Genomic DNA, 26,736 nt, shown 5'->3' on the forward strand with positions numbered 1-26,736 from the left:
ACTGCACCCTCAGAACCATGTTCTTTCCCTACTGGGAAGATTTAAGATCCCAGGACCCTGTTTCTGCCTGTACCTGCCTCAGGTGCTGAGCTGCCCTAGCAGGGCTGAAGGGACTGGTAACAGAGACCTACAGGGCCCTGCCCTGGGCGGCATCCCTCCAAGAAACTCACGACCCTCAGGGGGCCTGCACGGGGAGAAGGTTTTGGTTTAAATTAGTACCAATTACACTTGTGGTAGTTTGCGGGGAGGTGAAGGGAGTTGGGACACCTAAGATCTCTCAGCTCAACCCAGACCAACATGGGACCTTGGCCAGGGCACATGGCCTCATGGAGCCTGTTTCTGCATTTGGCCTGGTTCCAGGGCCCTTACATCATGCCCCCTGTTACGCACCTCCTCTTAGGCTATGAGCTGCCAGGGGACCGAAGTCTCCTTTGACCCTGCACCCAGTGCCCTGTGTACAACGGGTGCTATAAATGAGGCCACAAAGGGCACTTTTCTTGTCAGAGAGCTTGCTTTCCCCATGAAGGTTGGTTGGTTGTTGTCATAGGGAGGTGGCCCAGGCAAAGGAATGAGCCCCCGCTTTGGAGGAGTCAAACCTGTGCCCGTTAGCCTGAGTGCCTGCCTCTGGTTCGCTTCTGTGTTTGTGGAGAGGGTCTTAAAGGGATGTGAGGGGGCGGTCGGCCTCGCACGTCTGGCACTGTGCGGGTACAGCTGACACGCCCAGACGTCACGGCGAAGGCCAGGGAGTGAGCGAGCGCGGGCGCCCTGCGGGACCCGCTCCCGGGGCGGGGGAGGGGGGAGCATGCCAAGGACCACCCCAGTGACTCTGCCAGCAGGCCCAGCTGCTGCAGCGTGCCAGGGGACAGGAGGCCAGAGGCAGCGGTGAGTGTCCCTCTGGGGCCGTTCTGGCGGGGAACGCTCCCTCCCCAAGTCCCAACCTGAGCCCGCTGGAAGCCTTGGCTGCCCTGTGGGTTCCGCCCAGAACGCGGTGCCCCCCTGGGGCATCTCCCCAGCCCTGCGGGTCCCGGGAGCCCCACCAAACGGGGGCAGTCTGAGGTGAGCCCCTGCTTGGGCAGCAGGGGGGTCAGGGCTGTGGGGGCAGCTGGATGTGTGCCCCTCCCACCGCCCCATCCCCACCCTGGGCCTCTGTCCAGTAGCCTAATTCTCCTGCTGCTGGCCTGGAGGCGTGGCATGTACCTGCTCTGTGAAATGGGGCCGGCAGGATGAAGTCCTAGTTCAGGGCCATGTGCAGAGCCCCCACTTGGTGCCAGGCTGACTCTGGAGTGGGGGCAGGACAGTCAGGGTGGGTCACACACCCCCCACCCCCCCTTTTGTCCTCTTCAGTGCTTCCGACCCCAGAAGCTGCTGCCACCCCTGGGCTCAGGGAGAGCAGGGGCCCTCCCCACTGCCCTCCAGCCACAGGGGAACCCAGGCGACAATAGCAGGTGCCACACCGTGCCCCAGAGCACCGGAGGCTGACCCAGCGACAACGTGGGGTTGTCTCCGCTGGTGCTCACAGCTCTACAGGATGGGCCCTGAGAGGTCAGGCCCCTTGCTTGAGGTTATGGAGTTACCCTGAGGCCAGTGAAGTGTAAGTTTCAGACCCTTCTGAGGCTCCCCCTACCCTCTTTTGTATTTGTGCTTTTGTATTCTTTCTCTTAAAGCCTCCCTCCCCCAACAGTATGAGGCTCAGGCCCCTGCAACAAGTGATCTCTCTTGGGTACCTCCTCGGTCCGCTGGCCACCGTCACGCTGCCCAGGGTGGGTGGGGGTCAGGACTAATGGAGATGGGGAGCCTGACAAGGAGGGAAGGGCACCCAGACCCGGTCAAGGGGCTTACATGACCTCGCCATGATTCTGGGCTTCCCGTGACTCCAAACATCCTGCCACCGCCTCCCCCCGCCCCCCCCCGCCCCCTTTGCTTGCTGTGGAAGGAGCCAGCTTGGGCAGAGCCCTTGTGTTTTCCTCATCAGAGGGAGGGGCGGGCATGACAGCGGTGGCTGTGAAACCAGGGTGAAACGGGGTGGAGCAGAAGAAAGAGGTTCTGGAAAGCCGCTGGGTCCCACAGCCCTGCCTACGTCGGCCCCTAATCCCATCAGCGCCCTGACACCCCATCTTCACAGCTGCCCCCCACCCCCTTCCAGATGCTTCATCTTCTCCTCACAGCCAACTTGTTGATGGGTGCTGCCTCCCCACAATCCCTGCCTCCCGGTCACTCCCTCACCCCCAAGAGTGCCTCCCCCCATCACCCCCACCCACCCACCGAGGAACCTGCCAAGCCTGGGCCGTGGGGCACGACGGTGTAGCCAAATTGGTTCTAGGTCATGATCTCACGGTTCCTGAGTTCGAGCCCCGCGTCAGTAGGACTCTGCTGTCAGTGCAGAGCCTGCTTGGGATCCTCTCTCTCTCTTTCTCTCTGCCCCTCCCCGGCGCATGTACTCTCTTTCTCTCTCTCAAAATAAATAAACTTAAAGAAATGACCTCCATAGAGAGGCCTCTCCCCACCACCCTGTCCAAAGATGACTCCCCCTGACACTCCCTCAGACCCTCCCGTATTTTTCCCTCAGAGCCGCTGAGGCTACATCTTGACTCGGGGGGCTATTGGTTTATTTCTGCCTCCTCCCCCAGACTGTAAGTCCACCAGGGCTGGTGGGTTTACTGTCTGTGTTGTTCTGCATCTGTACACTTAGCACGATGTTGAGTTCACAGTGGGCGCCCAGGAAACACCCGTTGTGAGGGAGGGGAGGAGAGGCTGGCTGCTGAGGCTGTACCTCCGCCGTCTTTCCAGCAGGTGGCGACCCAGGACAGAACATCATCAGCCCTCGCATTCCAGGATGCTCCCTCAGGGCCCCCCCCAGGGGGAGATGTAAAAGGCAGGTGTGGGAGCCAGCCTGCCCTCTGTCCTTCTTGGACACTTGTGGCTCTGCATCGTGGTTATTTTTACCCACATCTCCGGCAGGGGGCTGGTGGCAACTTAAGCCAGAGACCAGATCCAACCCATTTTTTTTTGCCTTGGTGACCATGCAGAGTTCGGTAAACCAATGACAAGTGGGAAAAGGAGGTGACTCGGTCTTGTGGAGAGGCTCTCCTCCCGATGGTTAACGTTAAGGCATTGGAGCCCAATTGCCTGGGTTCTAATCCTGGCTCTGTTGCTTACTAGCTGTGAGATTTGGGGCAAGCTCATTAACCAATCTGTGCCTCCTTTTCTGCAAAAGTGAGACTTGCACTTGCCACAGAGGGTCATTGTGAGACCAGAACGAGGAAATGCGTAGAAAGTATTTAGAATGGTACCCGGCGTGGAATCAATGCTCGGTGAATGACAGCTTTTATTTATTTTTTTTTTTGTTTAATTTTTTTTTTTTTTACATTTATTTATTTTTTGAGAGACAGAGAGAGAGAGACAGAGCGTGAGCAGGGGAGGGGCAGAGAGAGAGGGAGACACAGAATGTGAAGCAGGCTCCAGGCTCCGAGCTGTCAGCACAGAGCCCGATGCTTGGGTACGACATACCCCCCCCCACCGCCCCCCCCCCCACCGCCCCCCCCCCCACACACATACACACACACAGGAAAAAATGCAGGAACAGCACTCAGCTCTTCCGGCCACAGTTCAGACAGGCCAAAGTGCCTCCCTTGCCAGGACAGGGGAGCCCAGCAGATGCCCTGTCACCTTCCTGGCACTGTGCCCCTTGCTCTCAGTGCCACTGGCTTGACAGGACAGGTTGCCATGGCAGCGGGTGGTGGGCCTGCAGGGGCACACTGGCTGGCCTTGGTTGAGCTCTCTGGCTTTTTAGAAGGGGCTGGCTTCTTGCCAGAGCACAGGCCCTCCTGCCGCCCAGACATTCATTTAGCTGGCTTGGGCAGCCATGGCCACACCCAGAGCCCATCACGTTTCCCTGCCCTGGAAACTGGGAGGCTGAGCCAGCCGCTCACTCTGGGTGTTTCCCTGGCCCTGGGCGCGGGCCCCTTTTGCCCATCCCTCACACTCTATTAGAAATGTCTGGCACGGGCCTCCTTTCTCTTGTGCTCCATGGTGAGCCCCTCGAGAGTTCAGGTTGTGCCCGGCACATAAAGGCCTGTCTTACAGGTTTGCAGGATGACTGAAAAAACAAAAAATGGATTCCCTCTCAGCACCTCGAAGAGAGTGAAGTTGCAGGACGTAATCTGACCTGCTCTAGAGATGGCCTGTTCGTGCCACAAATATTTGTTAAGTGACGACTGCTGTCTGCCAGCCATTGCTGTGGGTGGAGTTAAGATATGAATCCAGATGGGCATGTTCCTGCTCTCAGGGAGCCGACATCCTAGTAGGGTGGGGGAAACATACACAAACAAGCAAACCGAGAAAGGGAAGCATCCGATGGTGATGGGTGCCGCGCGGGGGACGATCCCAGGGTGCACGGCAGCAGGGAGGGAATGAGTGGCGGCTCCAGGTGGAGGCCTCAAGGAGGCCATGTCTGACCCAAGGCCTAAACAGAAGGAAGGAAGTTCTGGAGGAAGAGCATTCTAGAAAGAGGGACCAGCAAGTGCAAAGACCCTGAGGGGGATCTGCGTTGGCCCGTTTGGGGAACCAAAACAAGTTAGGCTGGAACTCAAGGGGGTGAACAAAAGAACACAATACACCAGATCTTACAGTCCCAAGCTGACGGGTTTTCACGGATGTGTACGTCCCTGTAACAGCGACCTAGATCAACACATAGAACGTGCCCAGTGCCCCCAGAAAGCTCCCTCAGGTCCCGTCCCGGTCAGTGTCACCCCTCACCCAAAGGTGACTACTCCCTGACCTTGACCATCACAGGCTAGTTTTGCCTGTCCTAGGACTTCAGTTCAGTGGAGGAAATCTGCTATGTTCTCGTCTCTACCTGGCTTCTCTCCCTCATGGGGCGTCCGGGATTCATCCAGGGTATTGCATGTATGGCTAGTTCATTCATTTTAGTTGCTGGGGAGCTTTCCATTCCGAGATGACACCACGATGTGTTTATCCACTCTCCTCTTGATGGATATTTGAGTTGTTCCCAGGACCTTCTTGGTAGAGGCTGGGTCTCCTAGCTTTCATTGGCCTGACAGGTGCCCCGTGCTCCGGGCCAGGGAGGAGGAAGGGGAGAAGTGGCTTTGGGATTTTAGGGTCTTTGCCTCCCACACACTGGTCTTCCTGCTCAGAGCTTGGGGAGGCTTTTTGTGTGTGGGAGTGGGGTGTGTGTGATTTGTGATTATTTTCTTCATTCTGTGGGTTGTCTTTTTTTATTTTTATTTATTTTATTTTATTATTTTGTTTTTTGAGAGAGAGAAAGAGACAGAACATGAGTGGGGCAGGGGCAGGGAGACAGGGAGACACAGAGTCTGAAGCAGGCTGCAGGCTCCAGGCTCCAGGCTCCAGGCTCTGAGCTGTCAGTACGGAGAGCCTGATGCGGGGCTCGAACCCACGAACTGCGAGATCATGACCTGAGCCGAAGTCAGACGCTTAGCCGTCTGAGCCACCCAGGCTCCTGGGTTGTCTTTTTTTTTTAAGTTGTGGTAAAATATACATAATGTAAAATTGATCATTTTAACTAACCACTTTTAAGTATACGATATAGAGGCAGTAAGGTTATTCTCATCGCACAACTGTCACCGCCATCCATCTCCAGAACTTTCTCATTATCCTCAGGTGGAATTCTCTACCCATTAAACACTAACTTGCAGAGGCTTTCGGGATAGTGGTTTTCAGAGGGGCGGTGGGGGGTGGTCGTCCCCGAGTAACTTGGGGGAAGCCGAGAGGAAATGACAGAGCACGGGACGAGGGGTTTCTGGGGAAACCAGGGCCCCCGAGTGGGACACTCAACATGCCCACCTCCAAGACCCTGCTGGGGCTTTCCTGACCCCCTGCGCTGGGCTCTTTATTTCCTTCCTGCCTCATCCTGGCTGCTCCCTCTCTGCCCCTACAGAACGGAGGACATTTTAACAGTTGCATTGTCTTCTGCCAATCGCAGGTCAGCAGTGCACCCCCACAGGCCAGGAGGTGGCTGGTGGGCCCAGAAGGAGACTTGTCTACAGGTCTCTAAATGTCAAATGTCAGCCAGGTGTGAAGTCAGAGCCAGGAGACCAGCTTCCTGGGAGGTAGGAAGCCTGCTGAGTGGCGAGAGAAAGAACAGCTTCATTCTCTTCTTGCCCCCCCCCCCCCCCCCCCCCCCACTTAGAAAGGAGCCTCCCGGGCCCTCTGGAGGTACAATAACACTTAAGGTCTCTCCTGGTTCTGGAGGTTCCCACCGGCTTTTGAAGGCCCCAGGGGTGCTAAGCCGAAGACATCTGGGGCTGGGGGGCATGAGATGGGTATTTCTCAAATATTTGAAAGAAAGAGGTACTTAATGAAATGTGATCCCGTTTGTGAATCTGGTGGTCCCAAGGTGGGGGGAGGAGCAGGACCAGTGAGGACTGAGGGGAGTGGCTGGGAAGTGAGTGTCAGCTTCACGTTAGGAGAAAGAAGAAGGACGTCCTGTACCTGTCACAGTTCTGCAGGGAAGGCTCCCTAGGGAGCAAGCCCCCTGTCCCTGGGAGGATTGCAGCCAGGGAGGAGTTTGCTGGCTGGGCACAGAATCTGGAGTCAGAGGGGGCTGGGGGCCATTGCGTGAGTTCTTCAGTGTCTCTGTGCCTCTGTTTCTTCCGAAAATAAGGATAGTAATGGGCTATCCTTTTCAAGAGTAACGGGGTTGTGGGTACGAAGTCTAACACAGTGCTGAGCGTGTAGAATGCACCCAATGAAGGGCCCGGATGTCCTGGGGAGCATTCCGAGGTGAGGTGAGGCGTTTGGTTACATCCTCACCAGCGGTCCTCCAGCCCTGATGTTCCATGGAAGGGGAACCAGGGGGCTCATTCTGACAGCGTTCAGAGTTACCTGGAGTTTGTCCCCTGCCACCAAATGCACAGTCTGTCCACCTACCCACCACAGACCCGGTGTGAGCAAAGGGCTTTGTGTTTACGTATAAGACAAGAATTATTTACTCCACTTTACAGATGAGGCCAGAGAGGTCCCTGGACTTGCCCAGTGTGGACGTGGTGAGGCAGGAGCTAGGTTAGGGGCTCGGGTCTCCGCAAGCCTGGTCAGGAGCCTGAACACCCAACCTGTCTGGTCATGGCCCCCATCAAGCCCGCCCCTTGGTTTTCTGCTTGGTTAGAGGGGCTTGCCAGGGTGAGGGGCACCCGGCAAGGTTTTTAAGGAAGCTTCCTTTCTTTAGGTCTCAAGCGTGGATTTCCCTGTCTTTGTCCCAGGAGGAGCCCCTGCCCGGGAGCATGGCAGAGTCTGGCGTCAGGAGAGCCACCTCGGACGAGAGTCATCACCACCTGAGCCTCAATGCTTCGGGAGGTGGGAGTGGCACCTACCCCTCAGGTGGGTTGAGCGCAACCAACATGAGAAATTCGAGAAAGCCCTTTGTAACCCCAAAGGCATTTTACAGGCCTTGGCTCCAAGCTTGGCCTATAGTAAGTACATCCAGACTTGATTTTCTTCCTTGTTTCCTCGGCCAGGATCACAGTGGAAGCACCGCTCTGCTGATCACAGGCTTATACGCTGATTATGAAGCTCCTAGTCTATGCCATGCCTCGGGCTGGGATGCAGAGATGAACAGAGCTCACGCCCCTGCCCTCGGGGAGGTCCCTGCCCAGGGGTGGAGGGGGCAGGCAGGCCGTGGCCGGTGGGTCAGGCCACGGGTGCCAGCCTTGAGGTGTGCTGCTCGGAGCTCCCTTCCAGAGAACTCGCTGCAGGACGCAGTAAGCTGACTGCCCCCGGCCGCCACACCTTCAGGATCCACAGCCACATTCACACGGAGGCCACCGTCTCCCTGGGCCGCTCCCGGCCGGTGGCTGAGCCCAGCTGAGGCACCAGCGTGGGCCACGTTTGCCAGATGCAGGACCGCTTTCCTGGGCAGTCTTTGCTCTGGCCATCCCTCAGCCTGGCCGCGTTGCGCGGTGCGCTCGGGGCTTGTGCCGGGTCTTGGGCTCTTCCTCCCCGCCCTCCTTCCTGCGCCTCCTTTCATAGATGGCAGGCCTGCCCTGCGCTCTGAACACGCTCCCTCTTACTCCTGCCCCAGTCTTTCCCACGCTTTCCCCCCGGTGAGCTCTTGCATGGCTGACCTGGCCTTGCTGTCTGCTTTCCGGTGGGTCGTTTCTGACGCACAGTATAAAATGGCACATTCTCTTCTGGTAGCAGGCCATGGGGGACATCAGATGTCTCACTCGGTTGCTGGGTCGCGGGGTCCGCCAAGTGTTGTGGTGGGGAAAGGCGAGCTTTGAAGCCAGGCTGCCCGGTGAGAAGCCCACTCCGCCCCTTTCCCAGCAGTGTGCCCTGGCCAGCGTAGTTCACCTCCCCGAGCCTCAGTTTCCTCATCTGCTAAAGGAGGCTACTCCTGCCTCCTGGGACGGAGGCAAGCTTGCAGTGAGTTAATATACGTGCTGCCGAGGCGAAGCGAGTTAATGCACACGAACGGTGGCACAGGGTGAACGGTTAGTGTCTATCCTTCCCGGTGGGAGGGAAGACTGTGCGGAGGAGGGGGCAAGATGCCGTCTCTGAATCTGCTGCCTCTAGTTCCAGAAAGCACCGTGGATTTGGGGGGCCGTATGTGCTCCTCTGAGCCTCGGCCGGCACACTCGTAAGGGGAGTTGCCATCACCTGCTGCCCTGTCAGCTGCAGGTGGGAATGTTGCATCCGTGCTAATGGGTGGGGGAAGGCCAAAATCTTCATGCAAGGGCAGGCGACTAAGAGTTGGAAGGGACTATTGGAGCTGGAAGAGTGCCTCGGAGTTTATTGGCCCAGTGGTTCCCAAACACCAGACTCGACTGCGGCCTCAAAACCAGCCAGGGGGCTTTCCCAGTTGCCAGCCCTGGAAATCCTGGCTTAGGAGGACTGGAGGAGAGCCTAGGGGTCTGAGGTTGAATCTTTCTTGCTGGCGATTCCAACGCGCACACAGGCAGGCTGGGGAACAACTGTCCAGTCCTGGCCCAAGATTTACCCCTGACTGCCAGGGCAGTGAATGCCTGTGTCACATGGCCTGGGCCCCGGGGGGCGGTGGTGGTGATGGTGGAGGGGTGGCCTTCCAAGCCAGCTGAGCTACAGTGGCCTCCAGTTTCTGTGAATATGCACGGTGTGCTTTTATGCTTCTGAGTTTGTTTTGGAGAGGAACAGCTTCTAAGGAGCTGGCCTGTTTCCCTGTGGCTTTGAGCTGCCCATGCCCACTGCCGGGTGCCTCCAAGACAGCAAGGGGACAGTGGGGTGGTGTCTGTCCCTTCTGAGAGGCCAAGTTCTAGGCCATTGTGGACACAGAAGGAGACTGGGACAGGTAGTGAGTTCCTGGTCTCTGGGAGCAGTCAAGCAGAGGCAGGGACCACTGCCTTTGGGGGTTTCATACAGGGAGTCCTTCCGCATCCGGCAGGGTGCACTGCTTCACCTCTCAGCCTTTGTTTCTTTAAACCGCATTTATTACATCCATTGTATTCTGACGCGGGTAGGGAGGAAACCGTGTGATATGGAGGGGTTGCTTTAAGATACGCCAACAAGAACACCAAAAGAAAAAAAGAGACAACAGTAGAGGAAGCAAAATCTTGATGGTTGTCTATCTGAATGATGGGTACATAAAATCGAGTATACTAGTCTCCATCTTTGTTCGTATAGAAAATGTTCAAAATAAAAATTAAAAATGACTTAACTATTAGACTATGTCATAGACGGGGCGCCTAGGTGGCTCAGTCTGTGAAGCGTGTGACTTCATTCAGCTCAGGTCACGATCTCATGGTTCGTGGGTTCGGACCCCACGTCAGGCTCTGCTCTGATAGCTCGGAGCCTGGAGCCTGCTTCAGATTCTGTGTCTCCCTGTCTCTCTGACCTCCCCGGCTCACACAGTGTCTCTCTCTCAAAAATAAATAAACATTAAAAAAAAAAAAAAAAGAACACGTCATAGGTGCATGGGCTGAAAACGTCCGCTGTACCAAAGGCTAATGAGTGGAAGGTGAGTGGGCTTCCCATTCTGAGGCCCCAGTTCCCCTGCGAGGGCTAAGCTCTCTCCCTGGAATCTACCATAGCCTGTCAGAGACTGAGCATGTGTATACAAATCTATGAGGTCATTTAAAAAATTATTTAAAATTTTTTTTTTCAACGTTTATTTATTTTTCGGACAGAGAGAGACAGAGCATGAACGGGCGAGGGGCAGAGAGAGAGGGAGACACAGAATCGGAAACAGGCTCCAGGCTCTGAGCCATCAGCCCAGAGCCCGACGCGGGGCTCGAACTCACAGGACCGTGAGATCGTGACCTGGCTGAAGTCGGACGCTTAACCGACTGCGCCACCCAGGCGCCCTAAAAAATTATTTTAAAATAGATAGCACACACACACACATACACACACACACACACATATTCATACCCTTTTTGCAGCTCCTAAGTGCTAGAATATTAGACATTCTGTCCTACAGTTTCTTCTCCTGGCTCCCTCCCTCTTGCCTCCTCTCCTTCCTCCTTAACTCAGCCGCAGAGTTGAGGAAATAATTTTCCTGAACCCTCAGCACCTCATCATGATCGACGTAGGCAAAGCTTTTCTCTTGTGTGGTTCTCTTTGTTTTATTTTCCCTTTGTGTCATCCTTTTCCTCATAGGCACCCGTGGTAGAGTGTTGGATAGATGTTTTCGTGTAATGTACATATCCTCGCTTAGAGAGGCTACGGTATTTTTCTGTGTATAAGCGTTACTTTCCATCGAGGGTATTTTGCGGCCCGTTGAGCTCTGCTGATGAGTTTGCCCCGGAACGCTGCATTTTCCACGCTCGCTCTGCATTTCTGCGTGTCCCCCTGGATTGTTGGGTGGAACTGTTGTGCAGGATTCCGTGGTTGGAATCCCCGTGGCTTATCCGTTCCTCTCGAGACAGGCCCTGGACCGTCACAGACAACACTGCCCTGACCGTCCGTGTCCACGTCCACGTCTGGACTTGGCTCCCAGCTCTTGAGATCCTTTCCCATCGGCCCACATACCTCTGCCTTGTGTTTTAAAACAGCTGCGTGGTATTTTCCGCTTCCGGATGCTCCGTAGTTTATCTAGCCGATCCTCTCTCTGTCCACAGGCTTTTTGGTTGCTCCCAATCTTTCACCACTGCCAAGTGTGAATACCCTTGCACAGTTGTCAGTTGGCACGTGTGTACAAATGTGGGTGAATTTCCCGGGAATGGAGTTGCTGTGGCAGAGTTTGTACATATTGTCCGACAGTGTGACAGTGCCCCTCTCCTGCCCCGCCACGGAAGCTGTCTTCTAGCCCGACGGTTCTTTGGGGCTCGGAGAGGGTGAGTGACGGGGCTGGGAGGACACAGCTGGTGAGTGTTGACACTGAGACTGGAACCCCGGAGGCTGAGTCTCGGCTAGTGATCTTTCCAAGGCATTTATTTGGCTGGCTCCTGGGTGTCCCAAGCTGTCCCTGTGTGTCCCAAGGACCTTCCCTGTAAGTCTGGGGGCTTCAGCCCCTCCTGGAATGTGTCTGGTAAGCAAGTGCTGCCCACTGGTCTGGTGAGGGGTCTGCCCAGGCGCTTGCCACATGAAGGCTTCGGGAAGATGCCGTGTCGGGCCTCTCAACCCCCACCCTGCCCCCACCTCTCAACCCCGCCCTGCCCCCACCTCCCCTGCAGCATCTTCATAAATGGTTCTGTCAGACTGAGGCATCCTTGGGAGCCTGAGTGGTGTTGCTTGGAGACAACTGGGCAACAGATCTGGGTTATTTAAAGGAGAGAGAGGGAGGGAGGGAAGGGGTGACAGCCTGTTTATTCAGGAATGCATGATCTCCCTGCTGCAGGGTTTGGCAGACCCCTTCTCAGCCTCCCCCTACCTCCTGCCTCATTATTCCCAGTGTGCAGGGCCTGGGATTCTTCAGTGAGACCCAGCAGAAGGCCACTTGGAGCTCCTTTCTGATAGCAGTGGGGGCAGGCGATTCTCTGTGTGTTCTAGGGAGGCACTATGCAGGTGCCGACTAGGGAAGGCGGAGGAGGGAGGAAGTGAAGGCAGACAGACGAGGTCTCAGAGGGAAACTTCTGATGATAACAGTAGCCACAAGGACTGTTATGTATTGGGCTTCCTCTCAGCTAAGTTTTGAGAGCTCTAAAAACCCCGTCAAGGGAGATGTGACTGTTCCCATTTTATACATGTAGAAACAGAGGCTCAGAGGTGCTCAGAGACTTGCCTGAGGTCGCACAGCTAACAAGTGGCAGAAATTGAATTCAAATTTGGGTTTGTCTGATGCCGAGGCCGGGGCAAATCACCTCACGCTGCCAGAGTTGGCAGGACCCTTGCGGGGCCCCCGCTTTCATCCTGAGCTGAGCTGGGAGGTCATGCTGAGTCCCCCCATCCCCGCTCCCCCAGCATCCTGGTCCCACCTCCCCGTTGCAGGAAACACCTCACTCTGAAACGATCAAAGTACCTGTCTGCCTCTCCCTCGGTCTCTGAGCACCTAGGGTGGGGTAGGATCTTGCTTATCTCTGTGCCCTGAACCCAGGGTCAGGCATATCGTAGGTACTTAGAGAACATTGTCACATGGAGCTTGGATGCCGGAGCTCTGAGACAGGGGACAGCTCTCCTTGAGACAGGATCCTCACCTTCACCCTGACACCTCTGCAGGGACCAGAGCACAGGGACCTCCCCCCACCCAGTTTTCTCTGCCCCGGTTGGACCGATCTGGGCTCTTCAGCATCTGCCTGGGGCTGGGTTTCAGATCTGCAGCCCCTCGCTGTCTTGCTGGGATCCAGCCCCTATGTTCTTGAGCCGGCGTGGTCTCATCAGCTGGGAGCCCTGTGAAGCACAGGGTCGGGTGGTGAAGGCTGCTGGGTGTGGGAGCCTGGGGTATCTGGCCCTATGTGGTCTGGGCCACCCCCCTAGAAAGAAGTTAACTCTTCAGTGCCCTAGGTTTTATTTTTTTTTTTAATTTTTTTTTAACGTTTATTTATTTTTGGGACAGAGAGAGACAGAGCATGAACGGGGGAGGGGCAGAGAGAGAGGGAGACACAGAATCGGAAGCAGGCTCCAGGCTCTGAGCCATCAGCCCAGAGCCTGATGCGGGGCTCGAACTCACGGACCGCGAGATCGTGACCTGAGCTGAAGTCGGACGCTCAACCGACGGAGCCACCCAGGCGCCCCATCACTGCCCTAGGTTTTAGAGAAAGCACAGCTCCAACTGGGCTGTGGTGAGTAGGGAGGTGGGGGCAGAATGGAGAGGGACGAGTCAATACGCGCGTGAGTCCTGGGCTTGTGCCCTAGCTGGCGTTGACCCCTCAACTTCCTCTGAACCCCAGTGCGATGCTTTGGGGGACTTCTCACGGCCCGCCTTCAAATCGGGCCATAGTTTTCCATCTCACAACGATGGTGAGAAAGGCCACTCTGTGCCAAGGTGGTGCTGTATACTTTGACTTCCTCACCCTGCTTACGTCCAATAACCACCTGCTCAGGTAAGTGTCATCGTCACCCTTTTACAGATAAGGTACTAGAGGCTTTCAGAGGCCCCCATCATTTCTAAAATAGCCCTACCCGTACAGTCTTCGATACCGTTCTCTTGTATTATTTTCTCCATAGCATGAATCCCTCTGAAATGATCTTGCTTCTGGTTTTGTTTACTTGTTTATTGCACCCTTCGCCCCCACCTTACTAAAATGTCAGCCCCACGAAGGCAAGATCTCATCTGTCTCATTCCCTGCTCGTGGCCTAGAACGGGGCTTGGCATACAGAAGGGGCTCTGTAAATGTTTGTTGACTGACTGACTGACTGACTGAATGAATGAATGGAATATTTGTTGAATGAATGAGCCAGGATTTCTTCTCCCTTTTCTCTTTTCTTCTGATGGAGAACCCTCTCTGTCGTCCTTGAGGAATGTTCTGGAAACAGAACCACCCTCCTCTCATATGTCCTAGGCAGTCTTCAGTTAGGCACTGAGTGGCACCGGGGGAGGGAGGGGAGGTCCCCCTGCCCTCAGGGGCAGAATTTTCAAACTGTAGGTCACAGGTAAAATCAGTTTTGTGTACTGCAATCAGCAAGAACAGAAACAGGACAGAATGCATGAGAAAGTGTCAGAATGCACCACACACAGGAGGCTATGCATTTTTTTGGTGAAACGCACACATTTTCAAGTCTCAGTAGAGCTGGTGGTTCCAGCGCAAAACACATTTCTTTCTTTGAGTATCAGTCAAAAAAGTCGGAACCCAGCGTATGAATTTCAGTCAGGAGAGATGTCATCGTTGAACCTAGACCCAAAAGAGGGTACAAGCAATAAAATGAATGACCTTGCTGATAACTACGATGCCAATTATTGAACATATATTCTGTGCCAGGTAGGGGTGCTCAGGTCCAGGGCCCTGCACAGAGGTGAGGGGCAAAGAGTCCTGAGCAGACAGAGATCCTGTCAGCAGGGAACGCTGCCTGGAGGAGGCAGAACTCAGTCTTGAAGAAGCCCTCTGCCCTGGCAGGTTCAGGGCTGGGTCAGAGCACGAGTACAGGTGACAATAATGGTAACAATGCCAATAGTTGACATCAGTGAGCTCTGGCTGAATGCCAGACACCCCTTCAGTCCTCCAGACGTTCCTGGGAAGCAGGAACCACTCCTATCATTTTACAAATGAGGAAAATGCGACTCCCAAAACGTGGGAACTTTTAGGTGGTAAAGTTGCTGAGGCTAGACCCAGGGCAAGCGTGCTCTGCCCCAAGCCCATGTCCGTAAGCCCTGGGTTGTGCTCAGAAGGGGCTTGAACGGATGAGGGGTGGGTACTGGGTCCTGGAGAGGGGGCAGTGGGCCTGGAAGGCCAGGCAGCCACAGCAGGACCCCAGGCAGCCAGGCAGCGGGAAGGGGTCTGTGCTGGGTCTCAGCAGCAGATGCGTGATGCTGGAGGCTCAGAGACCGCCTGGCTCAGGGGGAGGGACCGCAGGCTCCAAGACGCCCAGCGATGCTGGTGGGCCGTTGTGAATCCCAGATCATGACCGTAACAGTGCCACGGGGAGCAAGGCGAGGTCGGCTCCCTGCCCTGACTCTGTCTATTCCCCGGGCCCGGCGTCCCGTGGCCTGCAGTGGGCTTGGCAGGGAGTGAGGAGCAGAGGAGAGCAGGAGGGTCTGTTTCTTGTCTTTCGTCAAGTCTCATCTCTGCTGGTTTGAACTCAGCTCCCCTACCTTCCGGCGAGTCATCTGTGCCTGTCAGGAAATAACTCTTGGCCTGAGTGTTCCCATGGGGGACCCGGGGCGTCCACAGCTTATGTTTCTGCGCAGGGACTGAACGTGGGAGTTCTCTTCCAAGAGCAGCGGCACCTCGCTCGCTTGGGCAGAGGGGGAGGCTACGGGCGGTTCTGGAAGTGTGAGTAGTGGCGTTCTTGGCTGTTCTTTGTAGCTTTGGGCTGTGGTAGGTTGGTTTGTGTGTGCGCTACACATATTGGCATGTGGACCCATGCTCACTTGTGTTGGACACTTGTGCAAATGCTTCTTCACATCTCTGCAAACGTGAGCTCACACGTGAGCAACACAAGCGTGTACGTATGCACGCACGAGTGCATACATTTGTACAGGGCCACCTACTGGGCCCTGCCATTCTCTAGTCGATGAAGTGATGTCTTGGGTGCTTGTGTGTGTGTGTGTGTGTGTGTGTGTGTGTGTGTGACGTGGGGTGGTGGCAGGGCTGGTGGGGGTGCTGGCAGAATGGGCATAAGTCCAGAGCCCTCTAGTTTCTGAGGTCTTGTTCTGGGACCATCGATCCTTTCTCTGGGACTTTTGGGCTTTTGCTCTGAGCTTCCAGACCTCTCAGGAAGCTTCTGGAGAAGTTTGGGCCAAAAGAGTTGGCACAAGGGATTTTTCCCTTCTGCCTGGGGCTGGGGAGAGAACAGAACGCCTTCTCTTGGGCATACCTAGGGCTGCTCTGTGTCCTTTCCTCCTCCTTCAGTATTAAGCCCTTTCTCCCTCCCAGGCTTAGGATGGGGCAAATCTGGTCCTGAAGGCTTTCTTGTGGTTCCCCACCACCCCCCCCCCCGCCAGCCCCATGATCATCAGGGACTTGGCAGAGCCCCAGGAGCTGGGAGTGAGCTGGCGAGTCTGGGCGCTGTGGTCTGGATACAGTCTGTGGCCTGTCCCTGAAACACCTTCGAGCCCCCGACCCTTTACTTCTGGGGTCTACCAGCTGAGGCTCGAGGCTGTCTATTGCGGCTAGAAGGGCTTTGATTGCTGGCTCTCCTGGGGACACTTCTGCCCTGGGCTTTTCTGCTTGATTCAACTAGAACACCTACTGTGTGCATGGTGAATACAAATGAATGAGTCCGGCACTGCGCTGGGGACCAAAGGACGGGTCAGAGCCAGAATTTGGTCTTCCAAGAGCTCAGTCTAGACCACTACAGCCCCCAGCACCTGTTGGACAGCCAGGGAGGAAGAGCAGTGTGTATGCACGTGTGTGTATTTGTGCGCCTGCGTGTATGTGTGCATGTTTCTGTGTGTGCTCATGCTAGTGCTGGACCCTTACTTAGTCCTGGCCTCAAGGGGGCGTTATCCAGGAAGGCAGCATCCTCAGGATGGCAGCAGGGGCATCAGTGGGGAATCTGGCAGGGGGTGGGTGAGTTAGGCGCCCCAGCACCCTGGCTTCTCAGCACCTCCTTGAAGGAGAGCAGGCCAGCTTATGGATGAGGAAGTTGGGGATCAGAGAGTTTATGTCATGTTTCCCAGACCACACGGCCAGTAGACTGTGAGCCAGTTTGAGCCTAGCTTTGCTGGACTGTGACGGCCGTCAGATGTGCATCTCTGCCCATGCCTGGACTTTCTCCGCCCTTCTCACACATCTCTGTCGGGGAAAAGGCAGGCCTGGAGCCGAGGGCAAATCTTCCCTGGGCCTCAGTTTCCTCATCCACTAAAATAGGGATAATAACAGTACTTAGCTCATAAAAATCATCCAGGTGAATGAAGCATTTGAAAGGTGCTGGAGACCTGGTAATAGAACCACAAACGACAACCATTTCTTTCGTCTTCATTTATTCCCAGGGCGAACTGGGGTGCTCTCTGTTCAGCCCAGCGCCCTCTTGCCTGATTTTGGAAAGAGGTGAAGACAGCGCTGCCTTCCTCCGGGGGAGACCTGGCTCCACCGACTCCGGCTCCAGCCCTGAGTGGGGGCGAGGCAGGTAGTGACAGGTGAGGAAGAAGGATTTCCCGTGGAGAGAGGGAGGAAGTGACTCACTAACCACAACAAAGCTAGTCTCCCGGAGAGGAAGCAGCGGCGGCGGGAGACTGAACGCACGTGGGGACCAGCGGGGGCGTGCTAGCCACCGGCCCACGTGGGCTGCTGGGGCATCGGGATGGGAGCGGGGGCACCTAAGGGGCGGGGCTTGTGCGTGTCACTGCCGACAGTCCTGGAATAGGGGCAGAGGGACCCCTTCCCTTCCAAAGTTTCTGCCCCACTCTTCCCTTTAAGCCTCTGGGAACTGAGGGGCGTCCAGGGCTTGGGAAAAAACCCACGACTGAGAGGACAGTCTGCTCTTTACGCCCGTTGACACTGCGGTGGCTGAGGCCCAGAGAGGTCAATCGTCTAGCTCAGGTTGCACAGCACTGTGGGGCATTTATTCAGGCTCCCTGATACTCATCTGGGTCTCACCGAGGCACAGCCTGGCTTTAAAAAGCAGAGAGGGGCGAGGGAAGCCCCGGCCTGCAGATCTCCCGGGGAGCTGGAGTTTGGGAGGGGGTGTGGCCCCGAAAGCCTTTGCTTCTTTCAGCCAGGGAGGCTGGATGGAGGCTTTGGGGATCTTCCAGAAGGAGCCGAACTAATGACAAGGGAAGAGGAACTGGCTTCACAGGCATTCTCCCCCGCCCCAAACTTTTCCTCCTAGCAGAGGGTGGGCGGGCAGAGGGAGGAAGCGGGGCCGGAGAAGGTGGGGCCAGCCGTTCCCTCTCCGCCCGGGAGCTGCGGATGCCAATCCGGACGCGGCTTGGGTGAGTGTGTCTTTAAATCCGAGCCCCCCGCCTCCTCTGCGGCTGGGGCGGGGGCTCAGGCTGGCTGGTGGGGGGGGGGGGGCGGCAGGCGCGTTGATTGGCGGCCTGGCCGGGTCCGCCCCTCGGCGTGGGGGGCGCGGGGCGCGCGGGGAACCGAGCTGCGCGCTGGCTCTGGGGCGCGCATCTCCCACCGCAGGCTAGCGCGGGCTGCAGTTCTCCTGGCCTCGCCTCTCGCGCCCGGCCTGCCCGCCTCCGGAGCCGCCTCTGCCCACGGATGGGCTGGGGAAGTTGGGAGGAGCGAGCCGGAGCCCGCGCCGGGCGCGCCCCGCCGCTGCCTGACTCGGCGCCCGCAGTCCGGGCGCAGCGCGCCAGCCGCAGGAGCGCGGATGCCCCCCGGAGCCGCGTGTTGGCAGGTACCGACGCGTCCGCACCCGGGGCTGGCGAGGGGAGGGCAGATCTGGAGTCCCCTGGGCAACCCCGGCCCGGGGGCTGCTCAGACCACCCACTCCCCATCCCCCGGGGCGCATGCCTCCTGGGCTCCCCGGAGGGGAGAGGTTCTGGGCTCCCATCCAAACCCGCACGGAATTAATGCCTGGGAGAGAAGCGGGACCTCAGTAAAGAGTGGGAGGTTACTGAGTCGCTTGCCGGGCGCTGGGCTATCTCCTCCCCCACGGTTTCCCTCGCACCAGGCTAAACGTGGGCTGGCAGCGCCTCCAGTCTTTGGGGCTAGGCCTGGGACACGGCGTCTGAGCCAGGCTCACTGTGCAGTCGGGAGGAGGGAAGCCGCCTCATGAACTACTCATGGGGTCCCTGGGCTCATCTTTAAGGGGCTTGGGGCCCATGGAACTGGTTAGAGTTAAGAGGTCACAGTGGGCTTTGCTTCTGAGCCCCTTTGGCCCTCTCCTTCTCTAGGCCTGGGTCTCCCAGGAGATCCCCTTTTCATCTTCAGAGATTTTTCCTGAAGAGTCCGTGACTTGTAGGAAAGCAAAGTGGGGTGTGGGAGACCTGCTGCACCTGACTCTAAAGTAGCCAGGATGGCTGGAATGTGTTCTTACCTCTTGGGGAGTCAGAGACGGAAACAAGCTTCCTGGCTTCAAGAAGTTTCTGGGATTCTTTCCTCTCGCAACCAAAGGTCTAGGGACCAACTCTTTTCAGAGCAGCTAGACCCAGTGTCTCAGCACCTCTTAAATGCCACGCCCCGGGCTCTGCTGGGGAGGATGGGAGGATGGGAGGGTGCTGTCCTCAGGTGGCTCAGCCGTATGGGGAATACAAGACAAACATACAGAAAAGTTTGCTGTTATAGGCTTTCAATACCAGTCGCGGACTAATAATAATAGTTGAAAGCCAAGAGGCTACCCATGATTAATGGCTAAATGAGTGACACAGGCTGCGATCCTTGGGGGAGGAGCTGGAATCCAGTTCTCATGCAGTCATATGCATGTGTTCAAATCTGTTTAAGATGTTCCAGCACCATTCCCATCCCTCCTTGTTACTCTGCTCATAGTGAGGACCTCTCACCACCTCTGTGGACAGGGAGCAGCGGGGGGGGGGAGGGGGGGGTTCAGGAGATTCTCTTGCTTGTATGTGCCCCCAGCCCCACTCTCGGACGGTCTTTCTCTGCTGGTAGCTTTCTGAAGAAACCCATTTGGTTTTTGGGGTCAGGCTGAGCATGGGACTCCCCCAGGTTCTTTGGGGCTTGTGAGGTTTGAGGTCTAGGTCCAACCTCATAGGAGGTTCCGAGGCCAGCAGGGGGAAGTCCTCACTTCATTTCCGAAGAGCCTCTATTGCTGGGGGCTGGGGATGTTGTTGGAAGGCTAGAGGCCCTGAGGCCGAGTTTCCTGTGAGTCCCCTTGCTGGCCATCAAGTATTGAAGTTGGGGTGATGGAGGTGGGTGGGTAGGGCAGGACTGGCTTGATGTGGGTGGTACCGGGGCAGCCCTGACCTCACTCTGAGGTTCTGCTGTGTCTGGGGCTTTGCCCCCCTCCCCCATCATCTCTGGTAGCTTTCTGCTCTCTGGAACAATTGGTGGAGGTGGCATTGTGCTTGTGCCCATGGCCTTGGGCACCGTTGTGGGAGAGGGCGTTGCTGAGCTCCCCCCCACAGCCGTGGCTGGCATTGTGAGCACTTGTGCGAATACACCCACCCGTCTGCAAACAGTTGGCACACACAGAGTCACCCGGGCACAGGTGGGGGATACTGGCGTGGGCAGAGATGTGCGCGTGCTTGGGTTTACAGCTGCGTGGGCAGAGACAGAGAGCAACTGGATGCGGACATGCGTGAAGACCCGGGAAGGCAACGGAAGTGGGCAAGCAACCCAGGGGTATAGACGGGTGCAGGGGCAGCAATGTGGACACGTGAACGTGGACCACACACGGGCCACCGACACCGTATGGGCGGATTACACCTTCACGGGGACTCGAACCTCCCTATACAAAAGGCAGATGTATAATGGGCAGGCCCATGGATGGCGGGCGTGGATGTGAGCTCACATGCGTGGACACGAGACATGGAGTCACATGGAAGTGACTCGAGTACCTGGGCAGACGTGGAGCTGGCTGTGGGCTCCCGGGGGATATGGACACATATACCTGCTGAGTCACCTGACGGCAAGGCCAGGACATGGACCCAGGTGGGTCTCAAGGTGCAGTCGAGGTGGGCACTGCTCAGTTATCCCTGTGACTCCGTGCAGCAGCGGGAAGTTGTCCTGTTTAGGGTGGTGGGCGTGCAGGTGATCTGTGGTGTGGTTTTGTCTCTAGACCCCCACTGGGGTTTGGAGCCCCCAAAGAGCTTGGTATTCTGTTTTACTCCGAGAGTCCTTTGACCTCCCCTCTCCCTAAGTTACAGGGCTGGGTACGTGCTGTAAGCACCAGCAGGGCCTCCTCGAACCTTTGAGTTTCATCTTCCTGTGGTTTCCAGAAGTTTCCTCAAGTGAGGCTGTGTCGCCTGGGTAGAGGAGGAACCTGACTGGGGACTCTCCTTCTGAGCCCAAGCCTGAGGGTCTCTGGCAGGGAAGGGACCATTCTTTTTTTTTTTTTTTTTTAATTAATTTATTCTCTTTTTTTAGTAACCTCTACACCCAACATGGGTTCGAACTCATGACCCAGAGATCAAGAGTCTCAGGTTCGTGGTGCCTGGGTGGCTTATTTGGCTAAGTGTCTGACTCTTGATTTCAGCTCAGGTCACGATTTCACAGTTCATGAGACCTGCTTAGAATTCTTTCCCTCTCTCTCTCTGCCCCTTTCCCGCTAGGGCTCTCCCTCTCTCTCAAAACACATAAATAAACTTAAAAGAAAAGTCTCAGACTACCGACTGAGCCAGCCAGGGAAGGATCATTCTTAGGGGAGAGAAAGAGTAGACACGCAGTGGGGTCCTTGGTGAGACCAGTGCCCTCAGATGTGGACTGCCCCTCCTCTAAACCCTGGGCCTGGACAGACAGGGAGGGGGGCCCCCACCTCTGGCTGTGGTCGCTTCCGCTCTGCCCAACCTGGAGACTGGGAGCCTGCTCAGAGTCTAGACGTAGCTTGACCCTTAACTTACGTTAAGTGACACGTAACTTACTGCGTGACCCTGCGCGAGTTACTTAATGTCTGAATTAACTTGCCTTTAGCGTGAAACTCCTCATCTTTAAAATGGGGCCAGTAACCCCTAGCCCTTGAGAGCGTTTTAAAGGTTAAATGGGAGAAAATCAGTAGAAGGCGTGTAGCCCAGGGTATGGCACAGAGCGAGTGCCCGTCAGCGGAGCTTTGATCGCGAGCCTTCCCCTGCGGCCAGGACCACCCCCCACCCCCACCCCCCCATAGAGCTGCTTCAGCAGGCCACGTGCCTGGGAAGGCTGGGCAGGCAGACACCTCTCATCTGAAAGCTGGAGGGCTTTGTCCTCACCCCTTGCCCACCAGCCACTCCTTAGCCCTGTGGGATCTCCACATGCAGGGTCAGGAAATAGCAGGCAGGGCGTATGGAAGCTTGGGTCTGCCGCCTGCCAGGCCTCTGGGAGGGGAGCCAGTGGTTTGCTAAGAATAGCCCCAAATCACGGCTCTGCCTCCCAGCAGGCAGCCGTGTGCCTCCCCAGTACGGGCCGAGCTGCAGGGCCTTGGATGTTTCTTACAACTGGCGCTCGGCACCCGGATGGGGCCGGGAGCAGCAGGCTCAGACTGGGAAGAGGTTCTGCTGCTGTCCCTGGGTCTTTGGCTGGGACCTGGGGAAAGAGAAGGCCTGGGAAGCACTGGCCATTAGAGTCTCTGAGTTCCTCTTCCACTCAGAGCCTGTCCTAGCAACTGCTCCCGGAGCATCTTCCTGCCCGCCAGTGGATCTGTAGTGATGGAGAACACCGGTTTGGAATTTCGGGTCCTGTTCTCACTAGCTGTGTGCCCCTGGGCAGCTCACTTACCTTCTCTGTGCTTGATTCCTTGTGTGGCAGGGTTAATGATAGTAACTCCCTTATAGGGATGTCGCAAAGATGAGAGGAAGATCTTTCATGGAGAGCCCTTGGGGTGGCATGTGGCTCATAGTAAGTGCTCAGTAAACATCAAGTGCCGCTGTCATTACCCTGATTACTACTTTCTCAGCAGAAGGAGAGATGTGTGAGGCCAGGGTGTTTGAGCAGTGCCTGATGGTCGGAAGGCAACAGGGTGCCTCTACATTGGGGTTCCTGGCCCTGGGTTCAGTGCGAGGTGCAGGGGACCAAAGGTGAGTGAGACCCTGTCCCTTCTGGGTGAGAGAGGCACATTCATACATTGTATCATACCCGACTGGCACCTTCCCAGGTCTGTGCCATCTGTGGTGGGAGCTGGAGGCAGCTGGAGGGAGTGGCCTGCTAGGGGGTGGGGCAGTGCTTCAGGTGGGCTTTGAAGGATGGCCAAGAGTTTGCAAGGGTGAGGGAAGGCTTCAAGCAGAAAGAGCAGCCCGTGCAGAGGTGTGACCGCTTGGTGTGTTTAGGAACGTGGACAGATCCGTGCACATGGGGAGGGGACCCGCACTTCGCATCCTGGCCCGTCCAGAGAGTCCTTGCATGCTGGGACCTTCTGTCCCTCCCACTCTGGGCTCCGAGGCAGCCCTGGTTTCCCTGTTAGGACACAAGCCGGAGGCCTCTCACTTTCCTTTTACGAATCACGTCTGCTCTCCCCTCAGTCTCCAGAGACCCTGCTGCCTCTTATAAATGCCTGCCAGCCCTCCCTGGGGGCGCTCGGTTTTGAGCTGGGGCTCCAGACGGTTCCTGCTTCAGGCACATGCTTATTTTTGCTCTTAGTTAAGATACCCATAGGTTAATAGGTCTCCCTTCTTGGGAATGAACTGAGAGCCTTTGAAAACTCCTTAGCTTTTCCTACGGAGCGAATGTCTGTCTAATAGTGGAATTCTGGGACCTTGGGAGGTGTTTTGTATATTTCCTATAACCGACGTGTGAACTGGTGTTAGCTCCGAGGGGTGCCCCTTCTTGGCTGGGGTTCTCTGATGAGAAAGACACAGGGCATCTGGGGCTACCTACATGCCCAAGGCAGGCAGTAGGGAGCATCTGGGAGCTGGGTGTCTCATGCTGACCCCAAGGACTCCCAGGGAACTAGGGCTTTTGGAAATTCCAGGAGGGAGGGTGTGGTGTTGGGAGGGCCGTGGGTCCATTGCGGTGCCTCCCGCCCTCGCCCATGAGGAACGGCCCCACTGCCAAGGGATGGTGTTGGCCCCATGCAGGAGAGAGGTGGGTGCCCTCAGATGACCTTGGCCTTGCCAGCCTCTGCAGCCTGCCAAGCCCCAGGGCCTGCCTGCCTGCAGGCTGCGTGGCTTCTGTCCAGCACTTCCCCAGAGTGTAAGACAGGGACGCTTGGATGTTTTGAAGATTGTTGGATGTTTAGAAAGCACAGAGGGGAGTTTCCCCTCCTCTTTTCTTTTCCTTTTCCTTTTCCTTTTCCGGGAACTGTAGACCCCATGAATAAGTTAACCCTCTTCTGCTGGTCCCAGGTGGCCGTTGGACATGTCCTCTTTGACTGCCACCCTGGAGTTACACTCCTTCCTCCTGGGGTCCCTGAAGCTGGTGCTGACCTCTTAATTCTCTGGGGCAGCCCTCCATCAGAGCCCCAGGGCCCAGCCAGGATGACCTTATCCAGCCTGGAACTAATGGGGGGACCTCTTCCCACCCACATCCTGGCCCAGCAGCTTTTCAGCCTTAGTATGATCATCTTCTCAGTGGGTGCTCGCTCCCTGCCCCATTGGCAGCCCAGCTCACGGACTTTGGGGGTCTCAGGAGTTCCCAGGGGCTGCTCTGTTGGCTCACTCCAGGGCCTGTTGGGAAGTTCTGGTTTTCAGATGCCCCAGAGAGAAGGGCCCTCCCTGGAGATCGGGCCCCTTGAGGGAGGTGAGCAGATCTCTCCTCTACTGGGCCCCGAACCAGGCCTGAGGCATAGGTGGATAAACCCTAGACTGGCATTTCACCGCTGCGTTTTAGCCCAGTTTCTCATCTGCAAAATGGGTGTAGTAATTTTTTCCCTCCCTACCTTTAAAAAAGTTTTTTTTAAAAATTGAGGTGACATTCACTAGACATAAAATTAGCCATTTTTTCTAATTTTTAAATGTTTATTTATTTTTGAGAGATAGAGAGCGATCGAACGAGCACAGGGAAGGGGCAGAGAGAGAGAGGGAGACACAGAATCTGAAGCAGGCTCCAGGCTCCGAGCTGTCAGCACAGAACCCGACACGGGGCTCGAACTCACGGACCGTGAGATCATGACCCGAGCCGAAGTCAGACACTCAACCGACTGAGCCACCCAGGCACCCCTAAAATTAATCATTTTCTTTTTTTTTTTTAATGTTTATTCATTTTAGAGACAGAGAGAGACAGAGCATGAATGGGGGAGGGTCAGAGAGAGGGAGATACAGAATCTGAAACAGGCTCCAGGCTCTGAGCTGTCAGCACAGAGCCGGACGTGGGGCTCGAACTCACGGACCGCAAGATCATGACCTGAGCCGAAGTTGGTCGCCCAACCGACTGAGCCACCCAGGCGCCCCAAAATTAATCATTTTCAAGTGTCCAGTTCAGTGGCCCGTACATTCACAATGTTGTTCAACCACTGCCTCTGTCAAGTTCCAGAACGTACCCATCACCACAAAGGGAAACCCGGACCCACTGAGCAGCTGCTCTCCTTTGTTTTACGAGTGTGATGCGGTATGTGTACCATGAGATTCGTGCACTCTATAAACGCACAGCTGCATGAGTGTTGGTAACTGCCAGGAACGTACAGCCACCCCCTCGGTCAAGTCTGGCATCATTTTGCCACCGGGAAGGCCCCCATGCCCCACCTCCTCTCTTCACCAGGAAGAGGTAATGCCATCAGTGGTTTGCTGAATATCCCGGGTGTTTCTTCTGTGCCTCTGGGTGAATTTGTGTAGTTTTGATTTGGGCATGTAATTCGCCCTGGGGCCGTGACCCTGGGGCCTGCTTTTTCACTCAGCTATTGGCCTTGGGAGGGTCCCAGCACTGCCGTGGGAGCTCCTTGCACACCCCCTGGGAGCCCAGGGCCCAGAGACGGGAGCCTGGGCCATGCAAGTTGGTGTCCCTCTGCCCCTGGCTCCGAGCTGGGGCTCAGCCGGGCTTTGGGGAGACAGAGTGAGGGCTTCCTGAAGGTGGTCCATTCAGAGCGGGTTTCTGGAGGAGGGAGGCGTTGGAACACAAGAGATCAGACTGTCCTGGGGGTGGGTGAGTTGGTAGCTGGGCATCTGGGTGGACGTGCATTCCTGCTTCCGTCACCACCGCCTCCCAGCCGCGGGGGCTTCCTCTTCCTGCCTCCTGACACGTCGCTGGAAGGATTAGGCCCAAGGAGAGAATGATTTGTTGGGCGATCAAAGATGGACTCTGGAGGCCTCGCTTCTTGTCGCAGTGAAGATGCACCTTATTGAGGCAACAGGAACCCTGCCTTGGGTGTGGGGGTGGAAGGTGGGTGGAAGGTGGGGAGTCTGTGGCCTCCTGAGGAAGAGGGGCCTCCTCTGCTCAGATTTGCATGCTCCTGGCTCTACCTGATCCCAGCCAATTGGGTCACGGAGGTTCTGCATCTGTATTGTCATGCTTCTTTCCTTGACCATTGCCATCCTCGTATAAATGGGCCACACTCTGTGCATACTTACAAACATCGGTTGTTTTCATTGTTTTCAAGTTTTTCCTAGTTTAATAATTCAACATAGTGTCTCAGTACTGTTGTATGAAGTGAGTCCCGTGACATAGGAATCTTGAGTTGTGTTCCGATATGGGCTTGTCTTGTGATTTAGGATTTCATCTCAGCCTCCTTCTCTGAGCCCTTGGGGATGGTCTAGGGGGAGGGAGAGGGGAGTGAGCCTTGAAACTAACAACAGGTGGGTTTGCTGATTTCCCCTGTGATTTCTTCAGCTTCATGCTGCTCGAACCTGGGTAACATGTGGACCCTTCCCCCTTTTTAAAATCGCTTTTTGGGATATAATTCAGATGCCATACAATTTCACCAATTTAAAACATACGATGCAACTAACATGCCTGGGTGGCTCAGTCGGTTGAGTGTCCAACTTCGGCTCAGGTCATGATCTCAGGGTTCATGGGTTCAAGCCCCACGTCAGGCTCTGTGCTGACAGCTCAGAGCCTGGAGCCTGCTTCGGATTCTGTGTCTCCCTCTCTCTCTGCCTCTCTCCCACATGGGTGTGCACGATCTCTCTCTCAAAAATAAACAAACGTTTAAAAAATAAATAAAACATATGATTCAGTAGCTTTTAGTGTATTCACAGAGTCCTGCCTCTGTCACCACCGTCTAATTATAACATTTCATCAACCCTAAAAAGATACTCTGTACCTATTAGTCGTCACTGCC

The 26,736-nt window shown here is 56.0% G+C and overlaps 1 protein-coding gene across 4 annotated transcripts in view; it reads left to right on the plus strand.

The window, feature by feature from the left end:
* Positions 1-17,423: 17,423 nt before the first annotated feature.
* The window catches only part of PALD1 (phosphatase domain containing paladin 1), a 73,283-nt gene continuing 63,970 nt past the window's right edge, over positions 17,424-26,736 (plus strand). Inside the window, exon 1 of one of the 4 annotated variants that reach the window (XM_086679902.1) lies at positions 17,424-17,510. The gene's annotated coding sequence lies outside the window, so the exon portion shown is untranslated. Of the gene's footprint in view, positions 17,511-17,843; positions 17,921-18,034; positions 18,334-26,736 lie in introns of those variants that run through there. The other 3 variants (XM_086679901.1, XM_086679903.1, XM_086679900.1) reach the window with 3 other exon arrangements.

The sequence above is a fragment of the Puma concolor genome, chromosome D2, assembly GCF_028749965.1.
Source record: "Puma concolor isolate L17-30 chromosome D2, mPumCon1.1.hap2, whole genome shotgun sequence".
NCBI classification, from domain to species: domain Eukaryota; kingdom Metazoa; phylum Chordata; class Mammalia; order Carnivora; family Felidae; genus Puma; species Puma concolor.